This window comes from Rousettus aegyptiacus, unplaced genomic scaffold (assembly GCF_014176215.1).
Source record: "Rousettus aegyptiacus isolate mRouAeg1 unplaced genomic scaffold, mRouAeg1.p scaffold_m13_p_13, whole genome shotgun sequence".
Taxonomy (NCBI): Eukaryota; Metazoa; Chordata; class Mammalia; order Chiroptera; family Pteropodidae; genus Rousettus; species Rousettus aegyptiacus.
Window position 1 is genome coordinate 48,013,160 of NW_023416288.1, and position 21,628 is coordinate 48,034,787.

General features: G+C 61.2%; 1 long non-coding RNA gene across 2 annotated transcripts; it reads left to right on the forward strand.

Moving 5' to 3' along the window:
• Positions 1 to 941: 941 nt before the first annotated feature.
• On the forward strand, positions 942 to 16,730 carry LOC118610738. Of its 2 annotated transcripts, XR_004953996.1 has the most exons (4): positions 954 to 3,075; positions 5,740 to 6,018; positions 13,888 to 15,297; positions 15,378 to 16,730. It is a non-coding gene; the product is annotated as an uncharacterized LOC118610738 (long non-coding RNA). The 2 variants fall into 2 exon arrangements; XR_004953995.1 differs by lacking the exon at positions 15,378 to 16,730 and having other exon boundaries at positions 942 to 3,075; positions 13,888 to 15,240.
• The last annotated feature ends 4,898 nt before the right edge of the window (positions 16,731 to 21,628 follow it).

Consider the following 21,628-nt stretch of genomic DNA (forward strand, 5'->3'; position numbering starts at 1 on the left):
GCCCGCCTCTCCCCGGTCACGAGCCGCGGCTGCTGCGTCAGAGCGTTGGCCGGGTTCAGCGCCGTCCACTGCCCCCGTGCCGTGTCCTTCCGAGCCGAGAGAGCTCCGACCCCTGGGGCCGCAGACGCCTTCCAGGGGTGGGCCGCGGACCCTGCCCGGCGACACCAGCAGCCCGGCCGTGGGCGCCCCGCGCTGCCCCGGGCTTCCGTTTCCTTTCCGCAAGGGCGAGGGAGCAGGTCTGTGAGTTACAGCCCTTCCAAGCGGTGCTGCTCCAACTGCAGAGCCCCCCACGCCGCCGGGCCGACCCGCGGGTCCTGCCCAGGTCACCCCAGCAGGCACCGGGGCTCCCGGGCAGTGCCGGCCGCCCGTCCCCGACCACACTCCGAGTAGCGTGGCGTCCTCTTGACCCTCGCGGCTTCTTTTCCGTCGTCGTGAACTTGAGCGCTGTTTCCGTGGGCATCCGCTGTATCCAAGAACACCATGGCACCGCCTTCCCTTGGCCTCGCTGGGCTTCTTCCCGGGTCCCCTTCCTTCTGACCTTGGCCAACAAGTCGGGAGACGATAAACAGGTCCTTTCTGTAATGCAGTTCCTTGAGAATTAGGAAGGCGGGTAGGCCCTGAATCTCACAGCTGGTTTACAAACTGAATGTAATCAGATAACAAATCCACAAATTGTCAGTGCCTACTTTGGGCCAGGTTTTTTGTTTGTTTGTTTGTTTTTGTTTTTGTTTTTGTTTATTAATTCAATAATTGTTTATTTTTCAGTTACAGTTCTCACACAATATTATATTAGCCTCCTGTGTACAGCATAGTGATGAGGCATTTATACAACTCACAAAGTCGTCCGCCCGGTAAATCTAGAGCCCCTCCAGCGCCGGACTCCGTTATTACCACGTTATCGCGATGTTCCCGGGGCTGCCCGTCACACCCCGTGACCGCCGGGCAGCTGCCGCCCGGCCAGGTTCTGCACCCGGAGTTCAGGCCACAGACGCCACACAGCTCCCCATCTCGACGAGGAGCTGACCGCTGTGAAATCACAGCAGGAAACAAACGATCGTCGCGCGGCGCTGGGCATTATGGCAGAGGCCCGCTCACGCGGCCGAGTGCTGTCACACGATCCTGGGCAAACACGGAGATTTAGTTTGTGCCAACTGGGGTTGCGTTTCCAGAACCCAGGCCAGGAGAATGACGCTGCGCTGCCCGGCTCAGCTCGGCCGCCCTGCCACACTCCGCTCAGAAGGCGCCGTCCCTCTCCCGACCTCCGACTTCACGACTTTGATTCTCATCCATTTTTGTGGGTGCTTCCCTGTTAAACTCTAACCCCTCCGACAGCAGGGCTGGTGGCTTAGTCACCCATGGCTCCCCACAGCACCTGGGCAAAGAGGTGCTCAAAACGGCCGTCGGATGATGACCACTGCGCCCTGGGGCTTGGAGCTCGTACTGCTCTCAACTGGAGCATATCAGGTGGCACCGAATCGACCCCCGAAGGCGGACGGCGGGGCCCCCCTTCCCTATCCCCAGGGTCTTCAGGCCCCGGGCCTCGGACAGACACCGCCAAAAATTCGGCCCTTGCTAGGTAGACAGGTCTTTGAGGTGGGCGGTGTCTTACAGGTGGGGAAGTATTGGCCAGGTCTCGGGATGTGGCCACTGCCGGGGTAATGTTTGCCGTCGGTGACTGGGTTGCAACACAGATGTCATTGACCTCTTGGGGAAGTGACTCTCTTCTTCACCCTGATTGAGAAAAACAGCATGTTGTTGTTGAAGAGCGTGTTTGTTGGCAGTCTCGGTTCTGTACCGATGGTGAACGTGGAAGGCCGTTTGCACTTGAAAGAGAGGAGAGCGAAAGCAAAGTGGAAAACTCGGGGTCGTCTGCGTGGAGAGGGGAGGGAGGATCCGGGCTTGGCTGCAGAAACACAGGACAGCCGTGAGTCCTCGGGCGAACAGGGCCCTTTGAGAGCGAGGCCCCGGGAAGAGGCGATGGGGGTCACGGGACCAGCTTCGCGCACTGGCTGATGTAGATGGCCCAGTGCCACACCACGAGGCAGGTGTCGGGTCCGTGCCGCTGGACGCTGCCCGGCTGCCTCTGTGCCATGTGGGCAGATCGTCGCTAGGAACTCTTCGGGGAGACGGCGGAGGTCTTCTTGAACAGCACAGCTGGGTAATTCTGTGACCCCGCAGTTACTGGATAACTGCATTCGCTCTCCCAGCCTCCTCCCAGCCCCGAGGCCAGGTAATTTTTCTGTGCTTTACCCTCTTGGCTTGCTTTCAGATCGGTAGTGCCTTTCCTGGCCTCAGAGTTTGTTCTCCAGGAGGGCTATTGCACAATTATAATATTTGTCCTCTTCTAAACTTTCCCTGGTCTGCTTTGCTCAAATCGGCTTACGCCCGCTTCCTCTAAAGTTTCAGAGAGGGTTTTAAGTCTTCAGAGTATTAAGGTTTAGCCTGGACGTATTAGATTATACTCCGATTGTCATCGCCAGGGCTGCGGGTTCCTCTTTCCCGCCTCCCCTGCCAATGGCGACACGGAGATCGGGCGTTAGATATTTACATTGTGCTCGGATTAATCCCAGGGTCCTCTCTTTTCACTCGGGACTTTTCCTGATACCTCGACCTTGCCAAGCGCCTCTCATTATGTAGGTTAATCATTTTCTTAAATTTTTACGAATCTAGACACATGAGGGTCCCTCGACGTGGCCTGCAGGAGCCACTGCAGCAGTGCCTGGCGGTGACAATTCGAAGCCGGTGTTTTCTGAATTCTCTGGGTTTCCTTTTCACACTTACAATCCCAACCTTGGGGAAGCTGGGGACTTTTTGGTTACTTAGGTCAACACTGAGCAATTCATTTTTTAATGGTCTCGGGGCCTGGCATCTTTATTTTTCCCTTTAATTCTTTTACGTTTTGTCAGTAGGAAAAGGTAGCATCTGAGAATGTGTGGAACAACTTAGTGTGTGGCCCAGGGACACCTCGAAACAGTGGGTGAAGGTGAAATCACGTCGGATGTGACATCAGACCCGGCTTTGCCCGGGGACACAGTTCTTCAAGCAAGGAGCGACATCTAACTTCCTGGGCTGTCGGTAATCAGGCTTCTGTCCTCCGGAATCTGAATAATGCTATTGCCACTTGGGCTCCTTAGTGCTCGCTTCCTGGACGGGCCTGGCAGGCCACATGCGACTCCCTAGGTTTACATGAATCGAAATGGCATGGAGATAGGTGGTCAGTGCAGTCCTGACCCACCCCGGTCCCTTTACAGGTGCTCTCGGTCCACCTGGGGCCGATCGGGGACGGCCACCTGGACGTGGCGGGTCTAGAACATTCCTGTCCTGGCGGAAGGTCCTGCTGGACAGGCCGCCCTCCGCCGCGACTGCTCTGCCTTCCAGGGTGTCGGGTTGTCGTCTGCAGCCAGGACCCACGTACGGATTTCTCCCCAGCGCCGAGCACTGCATGCGGAATCGGCCGGGCGTCCACGGAGGGCCTGGACCGCCCACCGCAGGCCCTTCCTGGGTTTTTCTGTTTCTCGTTCCCTGTATTCTCTGCTGCCACCTCGCCCTTGGCGGCAGTCCCGCCCCGCCCCGCCCCCGCCCCGTCCCTCCGGAGGGAGGGAGGGAGGGAGGGAGACTGGGTCTGGGCTGACGGTGGCACCACCGTGGCCTGGAATGTTCTGTCTTGTGGCCTGAGGCCGGCTCGGAAGGCAGGGCAAGGCGCGCAGGAGGCAGGCAGGACTCTGCCTGCGCCGGGATTTTTGGAATCGCCCTCTGGCGACCCGCCAGTCGCGAATGCCTAGAACTCATTCTTCCTCAGAAACACGCGGAGCGTCTGTCTGCACATTCCTCAGCCCCTGTGCCGATAATGGCAACATGTCAAGCGTTTCGAACATGGTTTAGGGGGAAATACAGAGTCCCCCGCCCGTTTGGCTGTGTCGAGTCACTTATTTATCCCATTCTTTTCTCTCGGCAGGTGGCATTTTGTTCCGTGATTTTATTCGTAGCCGCTTGTGTTCATCGACTATGACATATTAATCATGCAAATTAGGATATTATTAACGAAGGGATAATAATCCCGCGACGGCTTCTGGGTCTGCTGTGACAGCCTCGTTAGCGCCTGCTCATCGCCAGCAGTGCCGCAGCCTATCCTCGGAGGCCGTGTATTGATAGATGGCATTCAGGGTAAAGGTTGGGGACCCGGGAGGGCAAGCCACCTTCCTGCACAGGGCCGGTGTTGCAAGAGCGCATTGCGAAATCGCCCTTCCCTGCAGCTGCGTCGATGCTTTGTCGTTCGGGAATCATCGATCGCTGCCCCTGCCAGGGTCTCCCCGTGAGCCCCACTGCACGTGCAGGCCCTCCGGGGCGGCTCCGTCCCAGCCTTCCCGTCTCCCCAAACGCTGTTGGCAGAGCTGTCACGGCGACTCGCGCCACACGCACCTCATCGCCTCCTGACTCTGTGCGGCTGTGTGCGGCTGGCCTCTGAGCCGCGGGCGTTTGCCCTCGTGCGCTGGAGGCTGCGGGTCAATCACAACACGCCGGTCTCCTCGCTCCGCCCCTTCGTTGGCCCACACCCTGGTGGCAGCCCGCCCGCCCGAGAGCCCCCGTGGACCCCTGCTGTGGTGTACAGCGGCTGCCCCTCGCTGGAGACCCAAGAGTGCAAACAGGATATTTTTGGGAAACGTGACTCTCACCCCGTGCAAAGCGGGAACACCGCCTCTGGAAGATCGGTTCGTTCTGAGAAGCCGACTGAGTCACACCACCTTTGTCATGAGACGTGGCTGACCCTGAGCGAAGACCTGGTCCCTCCGCTGTCCCCGCCCTGCAGCCCACAGCGAGTGCGGCCCCGGTGCAGGCGGGGCGGGCGGCGGGGCCTGGGGAGACCTCGCGTGTTCGCAGGTCGGCTGAGGACTGGAGCCCGGGCTGGGCTCCAGTGTGTCTGTGAGCCTGCTCCCGGCTCGGCTCCGCCTGGAGGCCACAGGCCGGGAAGGGAGGGGCACAGGCGGGGCCTCGGGAGCGGGCTAAGCCGCCTGCCGGGGAATCGCTCCCTCTCTCCCTCTCTGTTTCATGACTTCCACTGCTGTCCTCTCCCCCACGGCGCAAAGCCGTGGTCCCCACCCGGTGACATTCCACATCCTTCCCTGGAGCATCCCATTCCTGGCCTCCGGGGTACCCCCGGCCGCAGCTCCGTGTGCCGCGCCTCCTGCCTCCTTGCTGATTTCCTGGACCCCACGTGGGAGTCACACAGACAGACCGCAGAGCACCCTGGCTTCGGTGGGGTGGTTAATATGTGACCGCGGGCATCAGACACCGAGTGCCTGGCCTCTGTGGGAGGCGCAGAGACCCCCGTGCCGTCCCTGACCGCCCCTGGGGGCTCCTCTGTCCCTCCGCCGAAGGCGACAAGAACAATATTCACTCGAGTGAAGACAAGCGGGTGTGTGTGCCATGAGCACCCAGGCGGTGAGCGAGTGAGGGCCAGCTCCCGTCCCTGGGGCTCGCTCAGCGCGTCGGTCAGTCAGGACGCTGCCCTCGGACGCGGTGCCCTGGCGGACGCTCGCAAATGCACGTGGACATTGGCCGCTGGCCGGCTTTTCAAAGGAGCACCGCCCAGACGTCTTTCAGGTTGGACTCTGGTTGTCCGCGCCTCCGCCCCGGCTTTAGGAGTTTATGTGCTTTCTTAACAGGCATCACCAACACTGGCTTTTAAGTTCTGAGAGCACGCGAGGTCTCTGAAGCTAGTAAATCTCTAATTTCTTTCAGGTCACGTGAGAAAGATCCACACTGCCGAAGGGATCCTGGCTCCCGCGTGGCCCTGAGGGGCCCGCTCGTCCGGAGCTCACGGAGCAAGAGGCCCGCCATGGTGGCGTGCGGCCACCTTCCCTGCCTCCAGCTTCTTCCACCGACGTGTGTCTGCGGCCACTGCGGCTTTTCCAGGCGGGGGGAGCACGAGGCGCCGGGGGAGGAAGCTGCGGCACCAGGGCCGGCTCGACCCCTGCCGCGGGGGATGCCGGGCCCCCCGGGGGGCTCTGGGTCTGCGATGTGAGTTTAGGAGTTGACGTGGGAGAGAAGCCACGTTGCAGGCGGGAGGCAGGGTGCGTGGTGGGCTCGGGGAGGGGGGAGGGGACAGCCACAGGGAGGGGTCAGCCGCGGGCAGGCCGGAGCTGCGGGACAGGGCGCGGCAAGCGCTGGGAAGTCCTCCCCGGCGACTGCGTGGCACACGGACTGAGACGGCAGGGGGACACCGGGGACGGGGCCTGGGGAGCAGGGGCAGAAGCCGAACCGCGCGGGGGGGAGGGCGGCGCCCGGGCTCCTGGGTGGCTGGACGCGGTGTGAGGACGTGGTGACCAGCTGCATGTGGGGGATTGAGGGGGGCGGGTCTGGGAGGACGGAGCCCTGGCCTGGACGACCACGAGCGCTTGGCGCCGGCCGCGAGGTCAGAGGGGCAGACAGGAAGCACGTCTGCGGGGGAGGGGACGGGCTCAGGGACTCTCAACATCGCGGCGAGATATTCATTCATCATGTGAAGTTTACCGACTTAACCACTTTCAGGCGCCCAGGTCGGCGGTGTTCGGGGCACTCGCAGCGCGGGGCCCCCCGCGCCACCATCTCCCGGACCCCGTCCTCCCCCACTGACCCTGTCCCCATTAAACACCAGCGCCCGTCGCCCTCCCCCGCCTGGCACCACCCCCCCGGTGTGTGTCGGTTGGAGCCGACGACTCCACGTCCCTCGTGAAAGTGGGACCACGCGGCGCTTGTCCTTTTGTGTCTGGCTTATCTCCCTCGGCGTCACGTCCTCCGGGTTCATCCGTGGCGCAGCGTGTGTCGGAATCTCTCCCTTTTCAAGGCTGAGTAGTATTCCGCTCTATGAAACACACGGCATTTCATTCATTCGCCGACAGACATGTGGGTGCTTTCCACCTCTCGGCCGCTGCGAACGTGGGTGTACAGACATCTCCTTGGTATTTCCATTCTTTTCCATATGTGCCCAGAAGGGTGATTCCTGGTCAAATGACAGTTCTAGTTTTAATTTTTTGAGGACCGCTATTGAGTGAGATGTGGGGATGGTGCCCCCGAGCTGAGAGGTGGGGTGGAGCCCCTAGGGAGAGACATGGTGCAGGCTGCCGGGAGCCCACCAGGTCGGAAGTGGCTCTGGCGAGGTCCAAGTCAGAATCGGTGGCTTCAAGAACGGGTTGGTTCGAGGGGGTGACGCGCCTAGGTGTGACCACACCGGGAGCAGACACACCTGTCGTGCTGGGGGTGGGGTAGAAACAGACTCCGAGAGCATTCGTCTCCCCCAGATAGACACTGGACTAGCCACCTCTCTGGGCACCTGTCCTTACCCACTCGTGGGTTAATACTAACGGCCGTGCCCACCTCGCAAAGCCAGTGAGAGAAACGAACAGGACCTGGAGAAGCTCCTGGTGTCGAAGTTGCCGTCCGCGTCTAAGGGAAGACTCATAATGATGGCCGAATCGAATCAAAGGGACACATACAGGGCGTCCTGAGGAACTGCCGCCACGACGCCTCTTCCCCTACACCCCCATTTCCCCAGGCCCCCAGCACTGCCCCTGATTTCCTGTCCTTCTCCCCAACGCTCGCTGAGAGAGGCGGCGAAAGGCACAATTCTAAATCTGTAGCATCCGGTGTGCACGCAGGCAAAGAACTCCGTCATGGTCAAGGAACCTGGCAAAAAACACAGCCGCAGCTGGAACAGTGTCCCTCGGGTCAGGGAGCTCGGCGCCTGCCAAGCCCGCCTCCCGCCATGCTCGGCCTCCGTGCCAAGCTTGGCTCGTGGTCCAAGGCCGCTGCCCGAGTGCCCGCCATTACGTCACGGTCCAGCCAGAAGGAGGAAAAGGTTAGAAAGGGCACGTCTTTAGGAACGCTTCCTGGAGGCTTCGCAGGCCACGTCTACCTCCCTCTCATCGTCCTGAGCCTGAACAGAGCCCCAGGCGCCCCTGGGAGGAGGTGGGGCAGGGATCTTTATCCGAGGTGACCACAGAGAGCTAGGAATCAGGCCCCTCCTTACAGTGGAGACGGGCAGGATGGGTAGTGGAGACTGCTACCCGGGAGCCGGGGGCGCGGGGTGGCCTCTGAGAATGGTGACTGGAGTGTCTGGGGCCTCGAACGCCTTTTGGAAACCGGGCGATGAGTAAAGGGACAGCGAAGGGCCCTGAGCCCTGAAAGAACTCGCCCGTCGGAGCAGAGTCGTGCTCCGAAGCAGGGCGGCAGCGCTCCGACGTCTGCCCTCCGCCTCGCACACCGCGGCGGGCCGGACACGCCCTTCCGATGTCTGCCACGGGCAGCAGGGGTCAGGATCCCGCAGCCAGCGCCAGCCCCGGTGACGCTGACGCCCTGACTAAGGAGCGCGTCCGGAGTGCGGTCCGCCACGCTGGCTGGCCACGTCAGCCCCAGTGCAAGCTCGGTCCCAGCTTAATTATTAACCGCTTCGCCTTTGTTCTCCCAAGCGCCCGCTGTGAAGGTGGGAAGGTGACCACCTGCGTCCCAGGGGGGGGGGGGGGGCATCTCTCAGAAAGCGTGGATTTCTGGGCTCCCTCTCAGTCGTCAGAACCTCTGGGTGTCGGTCTGGAGTGTTGCATTTTAGACACACGGGCCTCACGTTAGAGAGCGACGTGTCGCCGCCAGGCCCGGTGCACAGACAGACCGACAGACCGCAGACTGGAGACCGCACACCGCACAGCGCGCACGCGCCCTACGGCGAGAAGGGCCGGCGAGACTTCGCGGCCGCCCCTCGCGGCTCCTGCCTTTCCTTCTAGAGTTTTCTCCTTGCGGCGACCACACTTGAAAGCTCTAGGCGCGAGCCCAGGTGGGGGGTTGCGATCCAGCACCCTCAGGCTAAAGGTGCCCCCTGCACGGCGACCCCGGGGCGTCATTGTAAAAGTCGGGTGAGGTGCCAACCGCGCACGCGCTCTGCTGGGTCAGAGGCCGCCGGGGAGGGCTCGCACTCCGGTCGGCGCTTTCTAACGGCGGCTGCATTTGCCCGTGTTTGTCTTGTTCTTTGATGGCCTAATTAAGACAGGAAATAACTCAGGTGTGCTGGTGAGTGCGCAGTGGAGAGGCACTTTGGTTTCCTGTGCATTTCTCTGAGGGGTAAGAGGTTGAGTACCTGGCACAGGTAAAGTCCTATGACTCCAGGCGCCAAGAGGTCCTTGAGGCTGAGAAACCAGTCTGCCCGACACCCGCCTTTCCAGCCTCGTTCTGGGGTTGGACGTCCCTCCAGTCACCCTGGTCCAGCGCCACCTGGGTGGGACCTGGAGCCATCCTGACTCGCAGTCCTGCCCCCCGGAGGCCCGGCAAGGTGTTTGCCTCGGACACTCGGTCTGGGGCTCGCCTGCCGAGCGGACCTCCGGCCAAGGTCTCACATTTTCTTGGTCATGGAAAGAGCATACATACTATTGGGGATTCGGTCACTGGACGGAAGTGACCGGAAGTGACATTCCTGAGACAATTCCGACAGCAGAAGCCAACAAACCAGGGTCTGTGTACTGCAGAGTCAAAAGCTACGTGAAGACAGGTTCTCCTGTCCCCACCAGGTGACATGGTGGGCGAGCGTTTGGTTGTCAGGTTCGGAACGCAGTGGGGACACCGAGTCTGGACGGCGGCCAGGCCCCACGTCCCGGACCGCCCGAGCAGGTCTCTGCGTCACACCTCTGGAGCTGGTCTCATTAGGCCAGTCTCTTCGGAATCCGAGATAAGCCTGACACCAACTACTGTGAGGCTGACCTTCTCACTTCAGGTGACTGTGAGGACTGCCAGGCCGACGTCTCAGTCGGCCAGCAGACGATGGGCATTCCGGTCCTTCGGGAGCGACTTTTCCAAGTGGGCTCTGGAATGTCACTTGATGGACAGTCCCCCGGTCACCTGACCCCTCAGAGCTGTTTGCTCGCCCGCGAGCCGGGAGGCAGGCGCTTCAGAGGCCGCGTCCCAGCCCAGCTGCACAGAGCTGCCGCGACGCCCTTGCGGACACCGCCTCTGCCTCAGCGCCGCCACCCAGACACCTGTCTGTCCGCTCGGGGGCACGTGACTCATTTCTGCCGTCGGGGACAGCGATGGCGTTATTATGCTGAGCCGACATAAAACTGGCAAGAAATGAATAGGTTGCCAAGGGCGGGAGCGGATTGAAACAGCCAAGGGGTCACGTGGCCCCCAGCCCCGCCCCAGCCCCGCCCCCAGCCCCCAGCCCCACCCCAGCACCGCCCCCAGCCCCCCAGCCCCCCAGCACCGCCCCCAGCACCCCAGCACCGCCCCCAGCACCCCCCAGCACCGCCTCCCGTCCTGGCTGACTTCCTCTCGGGTCTGCACTGCGCGGGATCCCACGCGGGCCTCACGGGGCCGGAACCGGGGTGCCGGCCCGGCGGGGTGGCTCCTTCCGGCGGCTCTAGTGCGGAATCCGTCTCCCGGCCGTTTCGGGCTTGGAGGCGCCCGCGTTCCTGGGCTCGGGGCCAGTGGCGGCGTCTTCCCCCACGCGTTTCTCTGCCTCTTCCCCCGCCTCTCCCTTCCACCTGCAAGGCCCTTCGCCGCGCTCCCCGCTCGGGGTCATCTGACGGGCTCCCTGAAGTCCACATGCATTGTCCATTCCTTGGTCCTGTCCCCTAAGGTGCTCCGGCCTCGGCACTCCGGCCATCGCTAGAGGCCACGGTTCCGCTGACCCGGGCGTTGGCGAGGCCAGCTGGGTCCTGCCGGTCAGAACAGAGACGCCACCGGCCTTGCCCGGGCAGCGCGGCGGCCAGCCAGGGGCGGTGGGCGGTGTGTGCGCTTCACCGGGAGGCGCTGGTCAAGCGATTCCTTCCCACTCTTGGAGACGCCCCGGTCCTGGCCCGGCGCTCAGGCTCGGCCAGCCTGTCTCCACTTAGGCCCTTGTCTGAGCCTGTGGCCCTGGTCCCAGTGGGGTGCCGCCAGCCTGGCTGCTGGCCCCTTAGAAGACTCACCCCATGGACAGAGGCACCGGCCACACTGCAGAGTGTCGTGGTGAGTGTGCTCGACCACTGGCATCTGGACCTCTCGGGCACGTGGCCAGCCTGTGCCCGCCCCCACCCCCAGCCCTGCGGAGTCCGGGACTCCGGGCAGGGTTAGGGGAGCCGCGATTTTCTGACCTTCCGGAGTGATTCTCACGGACGACAAAGTGAGCCGGGCCGGCAAGCAAGGCCGACGTCCCCGTTTAACGGGGAGCAGAGGGGACCTCGGGGGCCACGCCACGTCCTGCCCTTCACAAGCATGTCCAGCTACGCTGGCTCTCAAAGCCCCCCGCACGACGCCGCCTGGGGAGGAAGGTGACTCTACCCAACTCCTGAACCCTAAACTAAGGTGACCGTGGAACCAGTTCAAGACACAGGGGTCCCTGGGGATCCGCGCCGTTGCAGGGAGTCGGGCGGAGCCGGCCCCGCTCGGAGCCGGTGGAGAAGGCCCTCCTGCCGCGCAGGTAACCTTGCTGAGTCTCCATGTTTGCTTCCTTCCGTTTGTGATGTGATTTTTTTTCTAACCTTCGCATCCACGGGCATGCCCACGTCTGTGCAAACCCATCCTCCGCATAATTCACGGTACAGCAGCACGCGCACCTGTCAAAGGGACTTAGACGTCCCCCTTCCGTGGGGGGTTTAGGTGCCATCATACATTCTGACCAAGCCTCTGCAGTCCCCACCCCCCCTAGCCTCGCCCCTGACCCTAACCTGACCGCAATGGACATGGACCGTGTTCCCTCTAGGCTGACGGGGTGGAGGATGTGTGCCGTGTCATGCCGTGAGTGTAACCAGAACTGAACTGTCTTCCTGACGATGCAGGTGTGGAGCCCACAGAGGATTCCTCCGTGACTGAGTGACTGGGCAGCAGACAGCGTGTGGGCGGCCGGCGTTACTCAGAGGCCTGCTGGTCGGGCCACACACCCACGCCCAGCTCTGGGGAGGTTTACGCGGGGGCGGAGGTGACCCGAGCGTGGCTCGCGGGAGACCGCTGTGGGGTCTGGGAGCCGCGCGCCGGGGGGCTTGGGGCGGGCGCGGGCAACCTCCCGTAAAGGGCCAGGGAGTCGTCTTTGAGGCCTTTCTCTGCTTTTTTGCCAGCACGGAGTCAGAGCCTCAGAGCCCCCTGACGCCCCGTGGTTCGGCCCTGCTTCGCCGCCCGGGGAAACCCGGGAGCTCACCCACCGTTCCTTGATTATTACCGTTGCTACTATTATTTACATTTTTGAATCTGAGGTCTCATGGGAAGACGGCGCCGTTGGTCTCAGGCGCAGACATTACGATTCGATGTGTGTGGACATTGGGGAGTGGTCGCCACGGCGTCTAGCCAACACCCCTCCCTCACGGAGTGACGCTGTTTTTTGTGATGGGAGCTTCGAAAACCTACTCTCTTAGCAACCTTCAAATGAGCCGTACAGTGTCGCCGCGATGGTCACCACGCTGTACCTCACAACCCCAGGACTTACTTGCTTGGTAACTGGAGGTTTGTGCCTTTGGGGCCGCCCCTCACGCCCAGTGTCCCCGAGACAGTCAGTCGCTGGCCATGGGGACCGCGGGCAGTGTGCCGTGGCGATAGATTGCTCCAGAGCCCGGCATGGGGCCTGCAGGCGGAGGCGTGTGAGAGTCAGCTTTCTGGCCGCCATCGCTGTCACTGGCTCCCTTCACCCCGCGTGGTCGACTGCCTCAATTCTGACTTTGGATCGAATCTAGGTGCCTTTGGTTCCAAGGAACGGAAGCTCCCCGGAGAGCTCAAGTGGACAGATCCGGCGTAAGGAAGAAAAGCCCTGAGCACTGGCGAAGGAGGCCGGCTGGCGCCGCGGGGCCTGGAGCCTCCGCGGTCTGAGCGAACGCCCCTCCCTGCTCCCGGCCTCCCTCCCTCTGTCTCCCGGGCTCTGCCCTCCCCTGCCTCTCTGCTCCATTCCCTCGGCGCTCAGCCGACCTGCTGCCAGGTAGCTTCCCAGAATGGTCGTCAGGACCTAAACCTGCCCCCGCTCCCAGGTGACCTTCTGGGCAGTGCCCGGCCTGCACAGGTGTCCCCACCGGGCCAGACCGGTGGCCTGCGGGGCGCGGCGCCCAGCCCCCACTCACCAGACGGCCCCCGCTCAGCAGACGGCCGAGGGGTCGTTTTGTGGCTCTCGGGATGGTGAGAGCCCCTTTCCCACGAAGCTCTCCGGGAAAGCAGCCCGCCCTGAAGCCCCGCGCCACCTCCCTGCTCCCACGCCCTCGGCCGCTGCTGGGGGGCCTCAGCAGTGCGTGGGTCGTGTCTCCCACGCGGGCGCCGTGGGACAGCCACCCAGGGGAGAGAGCGACAGGAAGTCCCGCCGCTCCTGGCCAGCCGTGCCCTCCCCAGCGGCACTCTTCCAGATTTCCAGAACTTTCCTCCAGAGGTGGCACGAGGTCTTCCTGACAGTTTTCAGGGGATGTTTATGCACGGCCACCCTGACACCACTGGGCTTGTCCCCAGCAGCCCTGCTCGGGTTGTCACGGTTCTTCTACGTGCCTCGGGTTGTCTGCGTGGCCCTGAGCTTCTCTGACCGCTTAGTCACCTGTACTAATCGGGCCGAGATGGACAGATAAAAATAGCCTCCTGCGCCAGGCCGGGGCGGGCGAGCCGCCGATGTGGGCCAGGGGGCCGCAGGGCCGAGGTCCCCAGGCTCCTCACGGCAGCCTGAGGTGGTCACTGTAATTAAGCAAACCAGCCTGGACCACTGGTGCTGAGCGGCACCTCGACCCCGGGGTGAACCTTCGCTGAGAGAGGAGCGGGAGGCGGCGGCACGGCGGCCTCGGAGACGGTCCAGGTCGCCGGCCTGAGTGCGCCGCTCCCCGCTGGGCGCAAAGGCCCCTGTGGCTCCGCGTCCCTGTCACCCCTCCCCGGCCTTCCCCGGCCCTCCCCGGCCCTCCCTCCTCCCTCCTCCCTCCCTGTTTTCTCTTAAAACAGACCTGCAGAGCGAATGGCTTCTGTTTGCGAGCATTGGCAGCGTCTTACCCTTGTTGTGGAGTACTCCCCTGGTCCCCGACGCCTATTCCCTGAAGCCGGGCTCGATGCTCGCCCCCTGCGGGAAGCCTTCCAGGATTACCTCGTACCGCAGATGATTTCGGCATCACTTCCCTCAGCCCTAAGGCAGTCTGCAACGCGTTAATCTGTGCTTACAGATAAGTCCCTTCATCGCTCACTCCAGATGCCTCGCGTGTGCGCAGTGCAGCTCTCCCGGGAGACGGCGTGTTAGGTCAGGTCTCCTTCTCTCCCGTTTCCCCAAACTGAGCCCATGTCGCCATCGGGAAGGAACCTTGGTGTCCGAGTAAGTGGCGCTGCTCCTCACCTCCTGCGGGACCCCGCCTTGGGGAACCTGGAGGGAGCTGCTGAGGGCCCTGAGGGCCAGCCTGCCGGCACCCCTCCTGGTCACGCTCCCCCCGTCCCCCCGCGCCCAGGCCGAGGCACCCACAGTGGGTTTGCGGGCCCCCCGACGCCTCCATGGCATCGTTCCAGACCCCAGCTCCCAGCCTGTGAGCTTCCCGGGTTCCCAGTACGGTCTCCATGGAAACAGCAGTGTGCTGATGAGCGTGCGCGGCCCCCAGGATGTGAGGGACAAGGGGTCCGGGCGATGGGGCAGAAGCCCTCGCCGGGGACTGGAGGCCCGCGCCACACGGAGGAGGAAGGGCGAGGGGAGGCCTCGGAGGGTCCGAGTTTAGCAGGGAGAACAGACAACCTCATCAGTCCACAAAGGACTCGGGACCAATATTTATTTTGCCAACACCTGTCAAAGCCTGTCGGAAATAACCACTAACGGCAATGACCGGAGGGTTGGCCCAAGTGACTGGCCCCTCGGCCTTCCCCTGCGGACAGAGAGCCGCGACTCTGGCGGGGGTCTCCACATGCCGGGGTGCCGCGGCCGGTCCTCTCACCGGTGCCGCGCGACTCGGGCTGGTTGCTTGGGCCGGCACGTCCCAATGTGGTCTGCTTGTTCGTGCGAGGGCCGCTGGAAAGCCTCGTCCACCTCCGAACGCATCTCTCTTTCCTCACCGGCGGGGTCTCTGACACCCTGAATTGCACCATCGCAAATCAGGGGGAGCGTCCCTGTCCACGGGAACCTGTCCTAGCAGCCAGCTAATCCAGAAGGTAAGCTGGTCACTCGCACAAAGGACAGGCGAAAGCGGCGAGATGCTGGAGAAATGGACGGACTCAGCTGTCCGTGGGCCCTTTTCCCCCGCGGGTGAGGACGAGTCTGCTGGGCCCGCAAGGAAAGTCATCGGATGGAGCCGAGGTTTTAAATAAAGTGAGACTTCCGCAGCATTTCTCATATCAAGTGCCTCAGGGCGCGACTGTACTTGGAGACGGGACTTTAAAAAGGTGATTAAGGTGAAACGAGGTCACTGGGGGGGGGGGGCGGGGAGGGACCTGGACCCAACATGACTGTGTCCTTACGCCAGGAGGCGATGAGGACACTGAGGGACAGCCACGTAGGCAGAAGACTGCCTGGAGAGAGGGGCCTCCGAAGGGACCAGGACATCAAAGGCTGCTATTAAAATGCAAACGCAGTTCGAGAGGCCTAGGAGCTCCCAGAACCAGTAATTTGGCAGGTGACATGGCGCAGCCCTGAGGACTAGGGCCTGGACTTTGGAGCCAGACCGCCTGGTGTGTGACTTGGGCCGGCGTCTGAACCTCTCCGAGCGTCCTCCGCGCAGGGGTGGTCACGGCTCATGCACCAAACGAGGATCTACTGAGTTAATGTTTGCCAAGGGCTCAGCACCCGGAAAACGGACAGCACCATGTGCTCACTGTTCGCCCCCTCACCTGAGGCCCTCACCTGAGGCCCAGGTGACCGGGGACCAGGGACGCGGGATGTCGGTTTGCTGGAGAGGGCGCAGGACAGGGGCGCTGGGCAGGGGGCCGTGACCATCCGTGTCAGGACCCGTCCGCACTCCCAGGCACTATCGGGGACCCATGGAGCATTTGTGTGAGGTGCAGTGCGAGAAATCGGCAATTCGAACTTTGTCCTAATGGGAAGTAAAACCAAGAATACGTAAAGATATTTCTTGGTTCTTTTTAAAATAACAATAATCAGCCCTTTATATGTTAACACGAGAATTGTACGACGAGCAGCTACGCTGATGTGTTTGCAAATCTTGGCTGAGGGGAAGGTGCTGGACGCTCTCTTTGGGGTCTGCTGGATCGGGGTCTCTGCTCGTGAGTCGTGACCTTGCCCGCCCAGCTGCACCCCTAAGCAGGTCCCTTGAGCGCCCGAGCGCAGCAGGGGATGCGGGCGTGGACGGGGCTGCTCTCCCCCGCAGCCTTGAGCCCTTGTGAGGACACAGGGCTCCGGCCGAGGGCCAGACACTGAGAAGGCTGCCCAGTGACGTCAGACGCCTGGACGCAGGCCAGCGATCCTAGCGCCCGGGGCTCACGGGACCCGTCCTTCGGCGGCCAGGAGGAGCCACTGTCTTATGTCTTGCAGAGCCAGGGACAGGCCGTGGGAGCCGAGAGCTTGGGGCGGGGAGAGCCCACGGCCCGCCTGGCTGCACGGCCCTCGTGTGGGCTCCATGGGGGGGGGGGGCAGCCCCGCGGGAGACACACTCTTACTGGAGTGCATCGGAAGGAGCTGGTTCGCGTGGTTACGGCGGCTGCGAGCCCCACGACCTGCCTGCCGTCTGCAATGGGAGCCGGGAGAGCCGGTGGCCAAGATGACATGGAGAATTAACCGTCGCACGTGGCGGCGACGGCTGCCCAGGCCTCTCCCGTGCCCAGCGCGGGGGATCTGTCTGCGCCCCCGCCTCTGCCCTCAGTGTAAGCGGTCAGAGGGGTTGGGACTGGCCGACCTCCACTCCTGCCCCTCGCGGGGACCCTCAGCTCCTCCCAGGTCTCACGGCAGCGGGGGGCTCACGGCGTGGCCAGTCTCCTCGGGCTGGAGGCATTGCAGGGACCGCCGGGGGGAACCAGAATCCTCTTCTCCTTGGTCCCCGTTTTAAGGCCACTTGACTGTTTTCATAACTTTCCCCAGAAATTTGCTCCCAAGCAGAGCCCGCGGAAGTCGGCGCAAACTTCCTTTCAGTCCGTCTGAAAGAAGAAACTGTGTTTCGGCTTCCAGGGGCTGTCACCGCTGACCTGGGACAGCAGGCCGTGCTTTCTCCTTATTAGGGAGCGAGGGAGAGGCCGTCACAGTTAGGGGGAGGGGACACTGAGCCCTCGGGGAGGCGGATGCCTTCCCAGGCAAGGGGCGTGAGTCATTCCCTTCTGACCGCCCCCCCACCGCCCTCCCTCCGGCCCCCCAGGCCGCCTGATGAAAGGTGGGGGGCGAGAACCGGCTCTGGGCGGACCTGGCGGCGTGAGTATAAATGGTGAGCTCTAATGACCTAAGAGGTGACTATCAATATGACTCAAACACCCAGTCGACATTCACCTCAAGGGACAGTGGGGCCTGACGCTGAAGGCGGACGTGAGTGCTTACGCGCCGCAGGGACCCACAGCGCCTGCGCCCTGCGGGCCGGGGCTCTGACGCGGGGTGGGGGGTGGCGACGTTGGATTTCTGGACGCACCCAGGTGCAGGGCTGGCAGGAAGCTCCGAGTCACCGACAGTGTGGGCACGGACCGGAGGGTCGGCCCCGAAAAGTGCCGGACGGGAATCCCCGGGAGACGACGACGCGCCAGGCAGGAGCCCGACTGCCGGCTCGCCCTGCCACCAACCCCAACCGCGCGTTCGTTCAGCCCCTCGCAGCGAGCTCAGCGGGGCCCCGCCTTCCGTGAGGGCTGTCGCAGTGCCCTGAGGACTGGGGGTACTGCTCTGCCAGGTGCCACGGGGCCTCCTGAGCAATAGGCCCCCCAGGGACCTAAGACGTGCTGATGATTTGCTTAGAAGCAGAGGCCGCAGCAGGTGTCCTGGGGCTAAGAACGGATTATCAGGGAAAAGAGGCCGCAAGCTCTGAGGCCACCAACCCCTCAAGTGTTTGCTGATGTCATTTGTGTTCACTGATCATTAGCGACATTGAGCAGCTTTTCCTATATCTGTTGGGCAAGGTTTTTGTTGTCGTCTTTTGGAAACAGCCCGTTCCTATCTTCGGCCCTTCTTTTCTTGTGGTTTATTGTTAATTCGCAAGCCCTTGTAGCCTCCTCCTCACTCCAAGTTTCTCTTGTGTTTTCCTCCGTAGGATCCTAACCACTGTGCTTCGTGTGTTCTGTTTAACTTTAATCAGAGCCGGAACAGATTTGGGGGCACGGAGCGAAGTAGGTCATTATTTTATTTTTCAGACACAGAGCCACCGTCTCCAGCCCCGTCTGTCGAAACGGACTTTCACAACCTCGCTGGCTGATGGCAACGGAGGCGAAAGGCTTTGCCTTTTTTCTAGATCACAGTTTCCACTTGTCTTTCTTAACCAACTCAGTGACAAGTGGCCTAAGGACGTATTGTATCACATCCTGTTTTGGGGCCTTCTCCTTGCAAACCACTTTGCTGCTCGAGGAAGGAGCACAGCTGTGTCCTGGGGACAGTGATATGTTTGTGACCAGATTCCAGCAGTCCTGGTCCCAGAGAGGAGCTGACCTCACCGGGAGGCGGGGCCAGCCCAGGCCCGAGCATCAGGCGCCAGCCAGACGGCCGGTTTGTCTTCTGGTTGCACCATTACCGTAGCTGGGAGACCTGTGTGAGTCACAAGGGCTGTTTGGGCCTCACCGCCCCACTGAGCAGAGGGAGAGAAATATAATGGTGATGTCACCGGCCACCATCACGGCATCGTTGTTGGGGTCACAGTGATGGCCGAGCCCTGTGCCCCGGCGGTTCCAGAACTTGGTCATTTCCTGGTTTGTGCTTAAAAATTTTCTTCATTTTTCTTTGATTAGGAATGAACCAGCTGGGTCCGGCTGTTGTTCGATTGCAGAGCGTTTTGTGCTGTTGTCTTTATTGCTTCTTTTTTTCTGCTTTACATCAGTTTGTTATACTGTTCTTTTCCCAGCCTTTTGGGGGAGACGACGCATCAATGGGACTTCTTTCTTGTTGATGAAAATATTCAAGTCCGTGAGTGCTTTTTATATCCCATGAATTCTATGTAGCATGTTCATTATAATCGTTTTCCAGGAATTCCGTATTTTCACTTTCTATTTCTGACTCAAAAAGGGATTAGTGGGAAATTGTGAAAAATTTAGGAGAAGGCCTTTTCCCCTGGTTTCATGATTTTGTCAACCTCTAGTTTTATTACGGTATTAGAAACTATTTTCTACGTTATTTCTCCTTTTTGAAATTTATCAAAATCTATTTCTGGTTTATAACTTGGCCAACTTTTGTGAATGAAGTTAGAGCAACGGAAATGGTAGCTGCTTAGGTGAACAGAATATGTTTTTCCTTAAATTCATTAAAATATGTATGACTGTTGAAAGCAAATATTATGACATTTTCTGCGCTTGTTAATTAGGTCACGTAAGGAACGTGAGACGTGTAACGTACACAGGGTGGGTGAAGGGGCCCATACGGTGGCCACGCTTCTACGGTTTGCTTCAAATGGTAAATATTAAGTCTGAGCAGACTGCGTGTGACATGTTAGGTCAGCGAACCAGATGCCTCGAGAAACCGCGAGTGGAGTGGTGTAAAGAGATACATCCCCAAAGCCAGCGGACCATTCGGAAAGGGGACACCAAAAAATACGCGCCCACGAGCCAGAGAGGCAGGGATGCGTGTGCCGGGCATACCACCGGCCAGGAAAGCACCTGCCCCCCGCCCCCCGCCGCCCCCCTCCGCCTCCGCGTTCCATTCCCGGAGCTTCCCGTGGACGCAGAGTCGGTGCAGCGTTTCTCGCGTCTCCTTCTCTGGAAATTCATAAAACGTGCATGTTAAAAAACATGGAAGAAGGTCGCAGTGCGTGTCTGACGATCCGCCCTCCAGGCCTAGGGCTGGCTGCACACACCGTGTCCTGGCGGGGGGGTGCGGGGTGCGGGGGGAGGAAGACCCAAGCGGAAAAGACCGAGGTTCGCTCAGGAAGGCGGACTCTGCCAGCCCACGGCCGGGCGCTCGGACTCCAGCCTCTCCCTGGGCCTCCGGCCGCGGGCTGCCCGGCAGATCACAGACTGGCGGCCCCCACGATCGGCAGCGGGGGGGGACCCCTTGCGGGCCTGGCCTCGCCAGCGTCCAGCAGCGGCCTGGCTGCGACCTGCCGGTGTCCACAGGAAGGGGGCGGGGGACCCCGCGGCCCCGCGGAAGGCAGCGGAGTGCGCGTGTCGGCCCAGCCCGTGAGCGGAGGAACAAGAAACGGGGCGCTAGCAGTGTGCTGTTTAGTCCAAGGTGCCCGAATATCATCTCGGCATGGCGCCAACGTGCGGTCGCATTAACGGCCGGTTTCCCTTTCCTTTGTGCTACGTCTTCCCGGTTGGCTGTGTCTCGCATAGTTGGAGGACGACTCACCTTGGATGCTAACATCTCAGCCACCACAGGGGAATGCAGTCCTGTTAGGACGGCCAAGGTGCGTTTAAAAGGAAAACAGCTCGCGCTGACCCCGTCCTTCAAGCGCAATTGATTGAGATGGACAATTCCCAGCAGCCTTGCGGGCTGCGGACCCGCCGCGCTGCCGAGACGCCCAGCAGCGTGTGGGCGTGCCCCCCAGCGGCCATGCCTGGTAGTGCAGGGTCCTGCAGGACCGAGAGACGGTCTCCAAACTGGGGTGTGAGTGTTTGTTGCTTGAATGTCTGTGAACATTTGGGAGGCGGAGTGGGGGGTGGGGAAGAGATGCAGAGAGGAGGACAGTGGGAAGAAGCAGGGGTGTTCGCTTCAGTTCCCATTTGTAAATGACTCGTGACTGAGGCTGGTGTTGGCGAGGACGCCTCAAATCAGCCACCTGCTTATAGTAACCAATCTTGTGAACACGTGGAGGGCCACCGAGCTCCCTGAAGGCACAGAGGGGGCTTCTTCATCCTTTAAGCCCGTGTCCAGCCAGGTGTCCAGTGCCAGGGACGGGGCAGGGATCAATCACCGCCACACACACACACGCACAACCTGAGAGAAAACGATTGCTTAATTTGCATAATGGCTTAACCTTGATGCCAGGGCAGTGTTCTCTAAGGACCTGCTGTTCCTCAGTCAGCTGTCACCCCCACCCCTGGGGAGTGTAACTTTGTCCCTGTGTCCGTTTGATTAAAAATCTACAACCACAGAAGGACTCGGGGTTGACAGCCTGCAAGGTTAGGCTAACCTGCAGGGTGACTTGTTACTTTACGCCCAGCGGAGCAGGTGACCCCAAGCGGGTGCAGACCCTGTGGGAGGGGAACCCGTGAATTCCAACTGTGCGGTCCCTCTGGCGTTCCTTTCCTGGTTGACCAGGAGCCCCCATTCTGTCGGCACACCTGGATACCTCCTCTCTCTCCTTGTGCGTCCCCTCTTTACGGGGCTAAGCTGTTTTTGACCCGTGCTATCAAGTCTGTTTGGAAATTCTGAGTTAATAGCATTTCCTTAATTCACATTTGCTAGACGCATGACCGAAACCCGAATAAATGTGTTATTCCTGGCCAGCTGGCTTGTCACCAGCCTCCAGGGTTGAGGAGAGACTAAAATAGTGACAGAAGCTTCTGCATGCAGAACCGCAGCCAGGATGAGTCACCTCGGGGAGCTCTCTGCTGCTGCCGCCAAAACAGGGGGGCAGTTTCCTTCCTGGACGGCTCAAGAGAAGACCCCCCACTTCCTGCTGCAGGGCGCCCCGAGGGCTGCTGG